Raw genomic sequence first — 16,266 nt, forward strand, 5'->3', positions numbered from 1 at the left:
AGCTTAATATATAAAAGTTTATAACATAAATTTTATTATATATACATTTCATACTATAAATTTTATTATTCATATAAATATCTAAAAACCTAGTTTGTTTGCATCCTCCGCGTGCATCCTCAACATGCATTCTCAATTTCCATCCTCAACGTGCATTTAACTCTAATTCAAATACATTTTTGGTCATGGAAACAAGGGCCTACTCTGCCATGCCATCAATTGAAAAACAGGGTTCCAAGTTGAGGGTTTTTCTGTGAAAAAGTTCCAAGAGAACATTGATTAATGGAATGATAGAAGCAAGTATCAAAAATGTATGCTCAATATACTATTAAGAGTAAGGGTGCATCAGTTTCCTTTTGGAGAATTCAATTTCAGAACTGAAGAGATAGATGGAGCTATTTTTAATTGTGATCACGAGTCAAAGGAAATGGTAATTTTTGGGCATAAGGTTTATCTGGACCTGGATTTGGTTTCCAATGCAACTAAAATACCACACAAGGGAGTAGTAATGTTGGACCACTTAAAAGCCCCCAAGGTAGAAAATACTGAAATGGATAACAGAATCTGTGGAAAACAATAGTTGTTCCCAGATATGGTTTAAAAATGCAAGATGTTCCCCCGAGATTATAAAAAACCCTGATCCATATTGTCCTCAAGGCCATTATGAATCACCACAAGAAATATATTTCTAGTGAATGCATGAAGTTAGTCATACACTGGGTTGAAGATTTGTCCATAGATGTACCTTTTCTATTGGCTAAGAAATTGCACCACACATCACAAGAAAGTAAACTTAAGAGGGTCAAGTTCAACTACTCAAGCACACTACAAAACATTATTGACATGTATCTACCCAATGCAATGCAACCAAGTAGCCCTAAATAAACATGCACTAAGAGGTGTAAAGTGTAGGAAGACAACGACAAAATACCTCAACATTCTCCAAAGGAGAATGTGGAAGGGGTTGCTCCTGCTACCACTTCACAATTACATGAAGACTCTTTAAATGAAAATATGGAAAATGTGGGAATTGATATCAATCTAGTGAACCATGATGAAATTATCTTTGGTTGGCTTAAATACATGTCGAGATTCATATATGGTGCAAGGATTTTACAACACTGATAAAGAAGCGATTGATGATGGTATTTTTTCTTCTTCAGAGGGTGAAGATGATTCTTGTATAAAGAGTTGTGAATTGTGCATGACTAAGGATAAGGATATTATTGAACTTATGCAACAAGATGCATATTTAGAGAAATCTAAAGTTTCATTATCTTCTTCACAGGTTCACCATGCTTCCTCCAAAAAAGAGCTATGTAATATACATGAATAAGGATCAAGATGTTCTTCATCTGAAGCAGGAAGTCACAAGCTTGCAAAAATGTCTAGTGGATGGTGAACAAAGGGAAAAGGTATCTATAGATACGTACAAAATACACATTGAATATTTGAAAGCTAAAAAATGTAAAGATATAGATGATGGAATTAAGGAACTTAATGATTTAGAAGAAAAGTATAAAGTTGAAACGAATAAATATGTAGCCAAGATACCAAAGTTTAAAAATGGGTTTAAAATAGGCTTGCGGTTCTTAACATACCACCTCTAATGAACTTGTTGACGGTGCTAGACCTGCCAACATGTCATGGGATCTCCCTGGTAAGAAGTACCAATTATACCTCAGACCGTTTGGAGTAGGAGTCCCAACAATGGGTCGTGCAGTATCGCCTTGACTATAGTTTTGCATAGAGGCAAGTAAGATGTCCCTGTTGGTAGCAAGGATGTGATAGATGCGGTAAGTCAAAGAAGGTGCATGAGAGGTTCTAACACATGAAGAGTGAGGTGAGTGCACCCCTTGGAAACCTGTGATAGCACAGAGTTAAGGAGGGAACACATGAGAAAAGATGCACCACAACATGGAAGGCAAGTTAGATAGAAATCCAAAGTGATGATTAAACCAACAACACATTTTTGAAATATTCATACACACATATACAGAAATAGCTATACATGCATGTGTAAACAAACAGTTACATATATCATTTAGAGTACTCAAGATAGCTGAAATACAATACAACATATGCATGAAATGTGTTGGCTCCGTTATGTTAAGAAGTGTAAGTTCCATTCATACAATACATCCGTGTTCAACCACTAGTTCCGAAAGTGGAACGTTACAGCCACAACCACCTGCTCCTCCAAAGAGATATACTAGCTCTGCACAATGGAGAAGCCAAGCCTCATTACAATATTGTCCAAGCTTTCTCTAAGATACTCCTATTGGAAGCTTGGCTCACCAAAATCCTTTACAATGAGTTATGAGGTTCTATTTATAGCAAAGGGTGGGGTGACCCTTGACATTCCCCTTTGTGACAGTTCATATACCCTCATGAATCTTCATCTACTTTATGACTGTTACATGCAACAATCGACACTTGAACTTCCACTTGACAATACATTACATTACAATGCACATGTGCTCATGTGAGACAAAATGGATTGGACAAGCCATGCAAGACATCACTGACACTCGGTCTGTTGCGGTGAGACCAACGCTTTGACATGATTGTGATGGTGAAGGTGGTGAGTTGATGCCAAGCTTGGTCTTCCATGATGATGTGCATGCACTCCATGGTGACATCTTGTTGAAGTGAACTCTTACCTTCGATGCATCTGGGTGCATTGGTATGGCTCCTCCATCTAACTCGTCTGCTAGAATGCACATGGTCTTCTTGGGTGCGGCCGAACCGACAACACACTGATGTATAGTGTCCATGTTGATTTTCTAGTGTGTGCTAGTGGTCATGTGCATCAACTCTCAACTGCATGTTCAGCTAAAGTTGGACTTTCTTCTTGTCTTTGCCTTGGTGAGTGTGTTGAATGGGTGGATTGCATGCATGCGCATAATGACATGCATGTTGTTGCATTCCATTGCATGTGATCAACAACACTGCTCACCTTGTCTACTCCATGCTAGCTACTAGGATGGATTTATAACTTGTACGGGCACAGTTTCATCCGTGAGTGCATGTTGCGCCCCCTATTGTACATGTTCCTACTGCAACTCATTCTCACATCTATGTAGCTCTTGTTCTTCCTTGAGTTGTTGCTTGAGCACATGGAACTCCTTCTTTATTCCATTCTCTGCCTTCGCGTGATCTTCATGTCACGTCCTCACCTCATAGTATGAGTCTCCAAATTTACTTTCATCACAAGTGGATTTTCTTGAGCTTGCAACTTTGTTCCGCCTCTGTGTTATCAACAACCTTCCTCTTGCATTCGTTACATGTAGGTATGTTGCCTTTAGCTGCTGTTAATGGTGCTACTTGCTGCAATGTTGCTACCATCATATCTTGATGTTCGTGTCTACGAACAACTTGATGTCTTCGTGGGTAGGCAAGTTCATAGACACTTGATCCACTACATCCCCAAGCGTGCTCTCAATGGTGTCTTTCAACTTTTCTCTCCTAGAAACCATTGTACCTATGCTGATAAGAGGCATATGAACACCTATGATATATGGAGACATCAAAAAACTCATGGCAAGAAATATGTCAATTGAAAACCAAAGCAAACTTGAGAACTGACTTGCAACATACCTATGTGACTCATCATGAAGGTTGCGCAATTTCCATAGGGAGGTCGGGAGACTGACTGCCAAAACTGTGTAAGGCATAGTCTGGGCTATTGGGAGGCTGACTGACTACCGGAATTGTGCAATGCACAGTCCAACCTGGCCTGCTGAGGACTGAAATTGTGCAATTCGTAATTTTAGTCAACAGTGACATGCAACCAGCAAACTGCATTGCATAGTTTCTGGGGCCAACAGGACACTACCTCCAAGAATTGCACAATGCAAGCTTGGAGGTCAGTGCCTGGCAAGGCTTGTGCAATTTCTGGAGGGAAGTTAGAGCCTTCGCTTCCGTAAATGTGTAGTTCTAGCTAGGCAAGGCACAGTTCGGGCCAAGGCAGCCCAGTCCGGCCGATGGGCAAATCAAAAAATGAGAAGTCTGAATGCATTGTGAGGTGAGTGCAAACGAGAGTGAATGATCATTCATGCAAACAACAAGTGCAGGATTCGGAAAATGGGAAAGCATACATGTGTGTGAAGCGAGTTGCCGCAACGATGACCGTGCATGCAAAACAATGTCATGCATGCGACAATAGTGAGATGCAAACAAAAATTGAAATAATGCTTCTACAAGCTGATATACATCAAAACGATAGCAAGCGCTCACTAAAATGAAGTAAACATCACTCACATGAAGCGAAACACAAAAAGCGATAGAAACACAGTGCAAGACATGAAAAGTGGGCTTACCTCGAAACAACTGAGTTGAATGTGCCGTCGACTTCTAGATGCAATGTGTGATGTCAGAGATGCAAGGTCGATGCGAGGAATGAGCTCTGCAACATCCGGTTGATGAGTTTTGATAAAATCGACATTGGGACGTGCATACCACAAATCTTGGAAAAGCGACACTTGGCAAGAGGTTTTTGAAATGATCCTTGCATGTAACCTCCAGTTGCTAAAAATAGATCCCTGAATCTATGGATGTCTTTGCATGTTGCCTTGGGAGAAGTAGTCCATGCATGGAAATTAGTTTTTCTCAGTCCCAAAGGGAACCGATCAACCCGAAGGCACATGCATCCATCTGCGAGCCTGGGATGAAAATCTACGTAGTTTCTAGGCTGAGCGGAGATGGGTCCCAGAGGGATTGTGTAGTTTCTAAGAGGAATAGGTGACAGTCTCCTAGGATTGCACAATTTATGGGCTAAGCAGTTTTCCTGGGTGGATTTAAGCAATTTCTGCTAGTTGTTGGGCTGGCTGTCCCAGGGTATTGTGTAATTTCTAGGCTGACCAAATGACTGCTGCATAGAATTACGCAATTTCTGGGTTGAGTAGTCCTGCTAGGCTGGATTGCGTAGTGTTTCTAGTGAAGGTTGACAGGCAGGATTACGTAATTCTGGAGCTTAGCAAGCTATTAGTCAGATTGCGCAATTTCTAGAGGAAAGGATGGTTCCCCTCCAAAATTGTGCAATTTATTGACAGAGCTGCTCAGCTTGCAGCTGGACCAAGTTCGGAGAAGTAGCCTATGAGGGGGATGCAACAAGCTATCATGGACAAGCTAGAAGTCTACTAGAAAACCACTGAAACCTGTGTGCTTGATAGTAGAAGACATGTTGCTAAAGATGGTCGGTAGGGAGGCTCCAAAATGAAGCAAAGGAAAAATTTTGGAGGGTGGTTGTAGCCGCTACAACACTTTGCGACACACTGGTAGAACTCCAGCTCTCTGAATGGACATTGTTCATAAAAAGCAAGTCTAACACCTCCGGAAGTATTGTTTAGTTCTCTGTTCATCTTGGTTTCCACACTTACTTGATTGTAAGATGTAGCATCTACCAAACCCTTGGTTCATCGACACACATTCCAATCCAAGCCAACACAGTTGTTTCGATTGGGGATGAGGGGTATATTGGTGCACAAGAAATATAGTCGTCAGACTTTTAGTTTCATCTTTGGTGTTTCTCCTCTCCCAGCAGGCCTAGACAGTACCCCGGCGGAGTCACGCAGGAACACAAGCATCGCTCCGCTACCAGCGAGTCTGGTCAATACCCCGGCGGAGTTACTTGCATCATCTCTCTGCACAAGAAGCCTTTCTCTTCTTTTTCCATATTCATTTTTATTTTTTTTGGAAAATTTTCACTTTTTCATTTTTTTTATTTTTCATTTTCATAACTGTGCATAGCACTTATTCATTTCAGAGGCAGAAGAGGGATCCCAAATTATTGAGAGCAGAAGAGGTTATTCCTTCAGAGAAGTAGTTTATGTATACCTCTGATGTGGTTGTTAAGGTTTCCCCCCTCACCTTATTCTACCTGACTGATCTGACAAGGATTAACCCAAAAACAACTGACTAGAGTAGGTGATACTAGTTAGAATGCTCGTTGTGTTTTCACTAAGGTTCACTTCAAAGAGTACGTATTTTCCATTGATGTATCATCGACCGAAGACAACAATTTCTTACATCATAGAGTGGACAACAGATACCCAAATTTTGATAGTTGTACAGGTCCTCTTGTACTTTACCCAACTTGTTTCAAGAGTTGCACACAGTCCATGCAAAACTAACCTACGGATAATAACAAGCAAACAAACCAAAAATAAAAGAAAGAAGCAGAAGAAAATGTGTATGCAAAGCAAGTAATCAAAGAAACAAGCATGAAATAAAACAAACAAGGAAAGAAGAAAACATGCATGCAATAAAACAACTCAAAAGCAAACACTACTCCTACTCCTACTCCTAAGCTAATAGTGCATGGGCCTGATCACGTGAAGTGATATTTCCAATGCAGCCACCGGCACATTGGTCAACCCACGTTGATAAAGCCATGGTTCACTAAGCTCACAAGTGCGCAAACCAGCAAGAATGAAATATATAACGATGTAGATGAACACACTCTTATCTTAAGCGTGTCCACAGAAAACAAGTAAGTGAAAGCGCATGACATGCACTCTGTGGACTTTCCATGGTGTTGTGCTACACTACGTGTAGATGTTGAGTGTATGCATTCTCTTGACTGTGACATGCAGGCAAATGTGAGAAAGGTAGACCACTTACATTGTGCAAGTGTGCTTTTTGTGTCAGATTCCTCCAGTGCATGAGCGATGAGATCGTGTAGTTCGAGTGGAAGAAGAAAAATTTGGGTGTTTGGTTAATCTTCAATGCAAGTAGAGAGTCATGAGGAGCCTTACGTGTTTCAACAATTTCCTGATCGAAAGTGAAACCAACCTCAGAACAGTGAGGGCTTGACTTAACCATCATCTCAGGCTGAAGTGCCTCGATAGTCTGGGGGGTTTCGACTTCGTCGACAGATAGATCATCATAGACTAGTGTCTTAGATGGATTAAAAATGATTGAATCAACATCATGATCAAATAAAGAAGTAGAGAGATCATGACAACCAAGATCAGAAAATCTAGGATGTTCGTCGACATCCTCATGATTTGATGAATCATGCAGAGGGGTAGATGAGAAGCAAGGATATCCACCCTATGTGTTTTCAGAAATAACAGACAACAGATTAGACAGATCTTGGGAGTGTTATAGACATTTTTGGGCACTGCAACCCCAATCATAAGTGTTAATAAACCAAGGGCTCTTAAGTCCCTAAAAGTGTTGTTCTGACCCCTAAAAGAACAAGGTCAATTGATTACATCTTCTCCCAGAAGTTCTCCCTGAAAAACTACCCAGAACTGGTCAAAACTGGACCATTTTACCTACTCCATAGGCAAAGTGCGTTGCATCCCACCTGAATACACACAGTAGGTGCGATGCATGTCAAAAAGCCTTCTATGGGGTGCGATGGGTGAGAAGGGACAAATGGCAGGGTCAATCCGCAAGGTGGAGGAGCATGGAATATTCCAGAAACCTCTCCTGTGACACTTGCCTCTCTGAATTCGACTAGGGATGAGTAAGAGATCATCAATCTCCAAGTGGAATCAAGAACTATCAGAGAGAAGACAGTAATAAAATCTCAAAAGCTGACTCACCTCCCTTGCAGACATCTATATATGGATCCCTCATCCCAGAGATCCAGAGGCTGGAATTTTGTATCTTGTAAGGAAGTGTTGTTGGTTTCTTAGTGCAATATCATAGTGTTGGGTGATATAAGCTTTTCATGAGGTGAAGAAGGGCTTCTTGCTGAGAGGATGATGCTGGGTCAGAACAATTGGTTGTAATTCTCTTGGCTCTTTCTTGATTATCAATAAAGCTATTCAAGTTTTCCTCCACATGCTTGTATGATTAATGTTTTATGCATTTGTGTGGTCAATGTACATCTGATCCTATATTGTTTACGATAATATATCTATGTTCTTGGATAGTATTATGCTGCTTTGATTCTACAGGTACTCTGTGAAGCTGGGTGGACAAGGAAGTGAGTAGAAAAAGATCTATCAGAAGGGAGAGGAACCAAACAAGGAACCAAGCGCAAGACAGAGGTTGGTCTCCTTTATTCTTCTCTCATCTATCTCTCATAAAGGAAAACGAAAGTAGTTTTAGTTTGTTTGTTTCTAAGGTAGCTACCAGCCTTAGTGCGATTAGCAGCTTTGCATAGACACTATTCCCAGTAACAAAATGGCGACTCCGCTGGGGAGCGAGTAGATTGTTTGTTCATCTACATTTGTTTACTTTATAAACTTACAGATGGAGCCTGAAGTCAAGCCAGCTAGCCTTTGAACTGCATTTGCTATGCAAGTGCAAAGTAGATCAATGGTGCTTCAGTCAATCTCCGGGTTTTGTTTATGAATTAAACAATTGATTTACAAGCTATCTAATTGCCCTTGTGGTGGCTCTAGTAACCTCCTTAGATCTACCCCTGTGATTGATTTACTGATTACCACTTGCTCGGCCAAAATCCCTGAACTGAATTGCAAACTGTGACCCGGAACCCAATCAAAGTCTCGTCCCTGGTCCAGCGCACTGTCTGTTCTGTGAAATTCAAATGCAGCGCACTTCCCGAGTGTAGTAGGTGTTTTGCATTTCAGTTTCACTGTGTTACAGGTGCACTGATCAGACAAGGCCTTGTTCCTTAATTTTGGTTTCTGTGTTCATTCTTTTCAACTATATTCAGGAGTTTTGCTACCTGTAGTCAGTACACCTCTGTTTGAAACCCCTTTCCTTGTTGTTATTTCGCCTCCATTGTGAAAAGAACTGTAAATGTTTTTATGTATTTTTTGAGTCATTTTCAGTTCTCCTTTACAAAGAAGTAGCGTAATTGTACTGTCGTTTCTTGATTTGAAAGTGTCGCAAGTGTCATTTTCAGTCATAGAAGAGAATCTGATTGTTCTTGATAGTCGATTACACTGTTACTCTTGTATTTGATCTGAATTAGTAGTTTTTTCTAGTGTCGAAAGCAAGTTTTCAATTCCAAATCGCAAAGTGTTGTCATTGTCCTCATTTTGTCTTGAAAAGAAACTTGTTAGTAATTGTCGCTTTGAAAAAATAATTCAGATTTGCGCTTAGCTTTCTTTTTATCATTTACACATTAAGAAGGCTGAAAACAAATACATGCATGTGCATTTGCATTTAGACTGTTTTTTGGTTTGATTTAGGACAGTGCATATAGTGTGTGCTCTTTGCTCTTTGTTGAAAGAACGTCATCTCTCTTTCCTTAGTAGCTAGGATTTTCATTTGCAAAAAGAAGACTAAATGACTGTTTATCATCTTAGATTGCATTTTAGGAATTGTACATCTACATCACGTGGTGAACCTGAAAGGCAAATTTCTTAAGAAAGATCAACTATAAAATAAATTTAATGAATCTAAAAACGATTTGGAACCTAACACACAACATCTAGAAGTCTAGGCTAGAGACGTATTCCAGCGTCGTAAAGCCTGGTAACTGTTGTTTTCACTGTTGGTTGGGTGATTCCTCCACTTTGAGACGATAAGTGCCAGTACGGACTTGTGCTCCCACGTACCGTCGAGTATATTTTGGGAGACCACAATAGGTTTAATCCTTTATCCATAGGAAGCAGTGTCTGCCGCCCTATCGATCGTAATGCACTGAACACAACATTCGGGAAGATTGACTGCCGTGCTGTAAAAAGTATTCTGCAGTTTTGCAATTGGTTTGGTAATCCCTCTGTCTAGATTTCCAGAGCAGTCCCTTTCATTCCTTTTCAGACTCCTTAACGGAAAAGGTCCATCTGATCACTTGTCACTTCAGGCTCATTAAAAATCGAAGGCAACTAGAGTCATCTTTTGTTTTTTCTCGACTCTTAAAAATTGAAGAAACAAGTTGTGTCAAAGCGTCTAAAATTTATTTTAAACGGAATAATTATCACCTTTCCTATGATGGTCTTAGGTTGAGGAAAATGGAGTCCACCAACCAAGGAGTTCCCCTTGGAGGAAATCCTAATCCCTTCTCCTCTTGGGGAGATGTTGGTGCACCCCATATGGCCACATTGTCTCTTCCAGGATTGACAATCAGCTTGTCTGTATGGCTCTTCTCAACCTCTGTCGTTCATAACACTGCGAGTCCTGAACAATTGAGTCAGCAACTAAACGATTCCAGAGTTACCCCCCAACCCTCTACTTCATCCAATTCTTCCTCTCCTCCTTCCTCTTCGCTTGATGAAGCTGGTAGAGCCAAAAATCAAGTACCTGAGAAGAAGAAGGAAAAGAAGAAGAAAGAGAAGAAGAAGAAGGAGCCAAAGGCGAAAAGGGGCAACCAAGCATCGTCTAGCGAAAATCCACACACTGCACTGACCAGGCCTAAATCGCCATGTGTCATTTTCAAAGGAGACCACTATCATCGAGATTGTCCTTGCATCCCTCGGATCTTAAGGGACTGGTCTCCTAGTTTGCACAATCCGGTGTCATCAACCTCTAACGATTATGTTGAGCATGCACCGTCAACTAGTGAAATTGAAGCCCCTGGAAAAAGAGGAAAATGTAAATTTCCTTGTAAATTGTGTGAAGGCGATCACACCGTCCACCGTTGTCCCTTCTTAGATGAGGCTAAAAGAGTTTTGGACGACCGTCCGGTTTCACCATTACGGCTTCCTCCTGGATATAAGAAACTCTTGCTGAGTCCGTCACTAGTTGAAAATCTGACTGACATGCCCTTGTGGTCGATCGAAGCATCTATCATTGAAGATAAACCATCTGAATCCACACCAGACGAAAGTCAAAAGGTCGAGGCGGTAGTTGACCCGGTCTTGCCTTCAGAGGTTCCATCTTCAAATGATACAGTCACTGAAAAGGACAATGATGACACCATCCAAATTCTTTTCATAAGCACAGACTCCAATGAACATGGGGGCAATCTACCCATTCCTTTACCGCAGGAAGGAAGTTCGTCAGAGTCATATCCGGCCGTCTATTCAGTCCCACCTCCAAGCAATCTGGTTGTTTCCTTTGACTGGAATCTACTAGGCAAACCCTGTTTACCGGCTAGTGTACCATTTCTAATCATTGCTCAAATATATAGAATGGTCATGGCCGGTACCATCATAGATGAAGGGGCTTTTGTGAGTATCCTTTCCTCAACTACTTTCAAAGCGCTTGGTTCGCCATCACTTTTGCCTGAGATGAGAAATCTAACAGGCTTTGAAAAAGGAACCAGTCGACCGTTAGGGATCCTTCCCAATGTGCCCATAACATTGAGAGGGAAAACCGTTCACATGAACGTAATGGTAGTCCAAGGACCCCTGGATTATGATCTACTCCTTGGATGAGACTATATTTATTGCATGGGAGCCATTGTCTCATCACTCTTTAGAGTAATGTGTTTTCCGCATGAAGGAAGAGTGGTCAAGCTCGTAGACCAGCTTTCATTTCCCAGTTCACACATAGCAAATAGTCATATACCAACCCTGAATGGTCTTTTCACGCAAGGAATGTCTCATCAATCCCTCATCAGGAGGACGGACTGGGGCATGCACCCTGGTCTACTTCGGCAGGAAAACTTTGGGTATAGGGTAGGTTTCCGCGAAGGATATATGACTAGTCTGACACACCCGTCCATTTAGGAAAATGGGGATTAGGCTAGAAGAAGATTCCCTAGTCAAAGTTATGTGAGTGGAGGCATCTACGCCACTCGCCTTTTTCTATTTCGGTAGACATCGCTGAAGAAGTGTTTTGTTTGTAACATAGATAGAATAATCTTTGGTAACCTGAAAGAGGTAGGCCTTTCCCGATAAAACGAATGTTTTTTCTGCAAATTGATGGGTAACCTCGAAACTCTATTTCACTATACCTGGGGGCATGCAAACCTTTTGGCATGCAAGCGAAGAGCGACCATTTATTTTTAAAATTTGTAGGTCCTCTAACACTTTAAACTCGTAGGATTCGTCGTTTCCTAACTTGCATAAAGAAAGGATGCGGGGCAAAGCTTTGAAAAAATGTTGTTTTTTTAGATGAGACATTCTTATTATACAACTGGATTGAGCAATTTTAACATAGACTTCAAGCTCATTAAAAATAAGCATAAGCAATGAGCAAGTGTTTCCCCCAGCGTTTAAGCTCATTTTAAAATAAAAAATGAACCAATTTCCAGTAAATAACCATCGTGAATGTAGTACTTCAGCCTTTGAAGCCTTGGTCGTGTTCTCATCATCACCTCCACTCTATATTGGCCGATCATTCACCTCCACTTGATTGTTTACCCCTTTTGAGGAACAGCTGCGAAGAGTGACCCTGTTAGCCGTCCTTGTAACACTGCCGTGATTGGAAAATTCCAAACCTTACCTGGAATCAGCTGCCACCCGAATTTATCACTCGTTCCTCAAAGACGAGTCTCCTTTAAGCTCTTTTCAACTGACTCGTAAAATATTAAAAGATTTCCGAGCCATTGGCCTCTCCAGCTTGTTAAAGTGACCGGAAGTGCTATCCCTCCTTTAGATTTTAATCTTTTTGGACCTGAGGGATTATTACACAAAAAGATCGAGCGCTTGTTTTGTTCGGCTCGTTAAAAGTACCGAAAATTCATCCCTTCTGTATTATTTTATGCTTTTTCGGACTTAAGGGATTAGATGATGAAAAAGGATTTTTGGAGTTTTCTTTACATCCCTTTTCAGACTCTCTAAAATTGAAAAGGACTGAGTTATCTTTGTCGTTAAACTCGTTAAAACCTAATAGTGAAAAACTTGTCCATAACATACAAGAACGAGTTTCACTATCGCTAGGTTCGTTAAAACATAGCGATGGGTTTGCCCGAAGGGAAAATTATAGAACAAGCATATGTTATCCTCCTCAAGCTTGACAAAAATAAAGAGGTACTGGTCAGCAATGACTGGGGAAAAAATTGGGAAGAAAACTTGAAGAAACTTTGTTGGTAGCAAGTCGCTCTTGAACATGACACTTTCACTCCGCATCCAAGTCGGGTTGGGTTGTTCCATTCACTGGTCACATCACCATGGTTCCATCACACCATCCACATTTGGGGTTAATGCTACCGATCCATCATGTCAGTGTCACCGATATGTTCAAGAGAAGTCGCTCAGAGAATTCACCTGTGTCTCACCCACTGCAATACATTTACGCTCCATTCTTTCATGACCGCCACCCTGAACCTTATATCACCAGATCATTTTCACCTCCATTAAAATCATTTGCTCCATTCCGTGTCATTGATGTGGGATTCACTAAGGCCCTCCTATGATGGATCGCTTCTTGTCGACATCAGCTCATTATCCAAGAAGTCGATCTAGGAACAACCCTTTCAGTACTTTGAAGCTTGCATGCCTCAATGGCAAGTTTCTCACTTCCGGCGACAGGTTTACATCAATGGCCTTCGACCGAAAGATTTTGCGTGGTGTTCAACACCAAGTCCTTTATTCACACCACCTAAATTGTACTGTAGTACCTTGAGGGTCATCATCATTATCGGTGATTCCTCTCATGCCTGTTAATGACTTACATCATTGGCTGGTAATCAGGCGATGTCTTTCCATGTTTGACTCCAGAACATCTCTCACATGGATCGACTTGTACTTTGCGTGAAGATCGAATGAGATTGATGACCCCGGATCTAGTTTCATCCATCTGGGCTGCGATATATATTCAGGAAAATAAAGACATCAAATGTACATCATTGCTATACAGATAATCATCCAATCTAAGGGATGATGGCTCTACCAGAATCATCAGTCTACACTCAGACGATTGTTTGTCTCATGTACATGAAAAATGAATTTATAAAGCTGAGCATGGGAATGCCCGCCTCGGCTAGATCATGAAAATATTATGAAGATAATGTATTGTATTGTATCTTATTACAGGTCTCCTTCTAGCTTGAAAGAACTTCAGATCCTCATGATAAATCATTTCACCCAACATCGACAAATTAACGACCTCATGCTTTAGGGGACAACTGTTATAGAAATTTTTGGGCACTGCAACCCCAATCATAAATGTCAATAAACCAAGGGCTCTTAAGTCCCTAAAAGTGTTGTTCCGACCCCTAAAAGAACAAGGTCAACTGATTACATCTTCTCCTAGAAGTTCTCCATGAAAAACTACTCAGAACTGGTCAAAATTGGACCATTTCGCCTGCTCCATAGGCAAAGTGCATTGCATCCCACCTGAATACACACAGTAGGTGCGATGCATGTCAAAAATCCCTTCTATGGGGTGCGATGTGCGAGAAGGGACAAATGGAAGGGTCAATCCGCAAGGTGGAGGAGCATGGAATCTTCTAGAAACCTCTCCTGTGACACTTGCCTCTCTGAATTTGACCAGGGATGAGTAAGAGATCATTAATCTCCAAGTGGAATCAAGAACTATCAGAGAGAAGACACTAATCAAATCTCAAAAGCTGACTCACCTCCCTTGCAGACATCTATATATGGATCCCTCATCCCAGAGATCCAGAGGCTGGAATTTTGTATCTTGTAAGGAAGTGCTGTTGGTTTCTTGGTGCAATATCATAGTGTTGGGTGATCTAAGCTTTTCATGAGGTGAAGAAGGGCTTCTTGCGGAGAGGGTGATGCTGGGTCAGAACAATTGGTTGTAATTCTCTTGGGTCTTTCTTGATTATCAATAAAGCTATTCAAGTTTTCCTCCACATGTTTGTATGATTAATGTTTTATGCATTTGTGTGGTCAATGTACATCTGATCCTATATTGTTTATGATAATAGATCTATGTTCTTGGATAGTATTATGCTGCCTTGATTCTACAGGTACTCTGTGAAGCTGGGTGGACAAGGAAGCGAGTAGCAAAAGATCTATCAGAAGGGAGAGGAACCAAATAAGGAACCAAGCGCAAGACAGAGGTTGGTCTCCTTTATTATTCTCTCATCTATCTCTCATAAAGGAAAATGAAAGTAGTTTTAGTTTGTTTGTTTCTAAGGTAGCTACTAGCCTTAGTGGGATTAGCAGCTGTGCATAGACACTATTCCCGGTAACAGGGAGGAATATGTGTCCTCTCCACAATGTAATGATAGGCTGACATCCAACGTGTCCTGTGAATGATCGGAAGAAGAAACATCTGAAAATGACTTTTCACAGGGGAAATCAGTAGTGGCAGAATCACAGGGGATGTCATGATAAAGCAGATGAGGCATGACTGGAAGGGATTCATCCTTTACCACGGGTTCTTCTTTAGATGATCTAGGTGGATGTTGGTGGCCACCCACCTATCCCACTTGGACCCCCACAACTATCTCTTTCAGTTTTTCATTTTATGTAATTGTAGCACAATTTACTATTTTTAGCAGTTTTTCGGATCCTGAACTTGTGGAACCGTTTTGAGGCCCTAAATGACGTTTTTTGGGAAATATGGGAGAAACATGGGTCAAGGAACCAATTTTGGTCTTCCCAAAGTTGTAGTGCTCAGATAGATCTTTCTAACGAGCTATTGTGTGCATTAAACGAAGATCAGGTGCCAAAGTTACGACCCTGGGAAGTTGATGTACCAACTTACCCAAAATGGGGCCCACAATTTGGCGTTTCATCTTCTAGGGTTACGTTTTGGGATGTTAAGGGTTTTCCATTGTTTCTCAACAATAAATAGGCCTTCGAGCCTCATTATAACACAGTTCAGAGGCATGTATCTGCCACATCTCTTGTCAGAGATAAGCTACCATCGCCCTAGCTGGTTTATTTCCATTTCTATTTGCAAGCATATTTCAGTATTTTACATTAATGAAATGAAGTATTATTTCCATTGCATTTTTATGTATATGGTTCTCTTTGTATTTTGTTGTGTTCCTATTTAAATCTAGATCAATGGTATCAGTGCGGTCCACTTTTTCTCTATTTTTCTTTGCATGTCCCCAACGAGGTCAGGATATAAGGAGTTAAGGCTTGAACTGGTCGAACCTTTGCAAGACCAACCTCGCAAATCCCAATGGCCTCCCATGGAAGATTAAAAGAAAGACGAGTGGGTAGGATATCCTATCAAAATCTTGCTCGAAGAAGCCCTCGAGCAACAAAGGAATGCGATGATGGATAGATTTACGTAGATCCTTCAGCAGCTACCTAGAGGTGATGCATCAGCTTCCAATAGCTACTCTGGAAATGCCACACCATTTAAGGTACAAGTTAATTTTGAAATCCCCATCTTCGAGGGTCAAATAGATGCAAATGTCGTAGATAAATGGTTAAATCTACTAGATGGGTATTTTTCTGTTCATGAATTTTCGAGTCGGGAAAAGATTGTTTTTGCTCTTCTCAAAGCAGCCCCCCACGTCAAGGATTGGTGGGAAACCTACTGTGAGCAGAAGAATGAAAGTACGGGCTCACTATTTTC

The sequence above is a fragment of the Pinus tabuliformis genome, chromosome J (genome assembly GCF_031772625.1).
Source record: "Pinus tabuliformis cultivar Carrire ecotype Pingquan chromosome J, CPIR1, whole genome shotgun sequence".
Lineage (NCBI taxonomy): Eukaryota > Viridiplantae > Streptophyta > Pinopsida > Pinales > Pinaceae > Pinus > Pinus tabuliformis.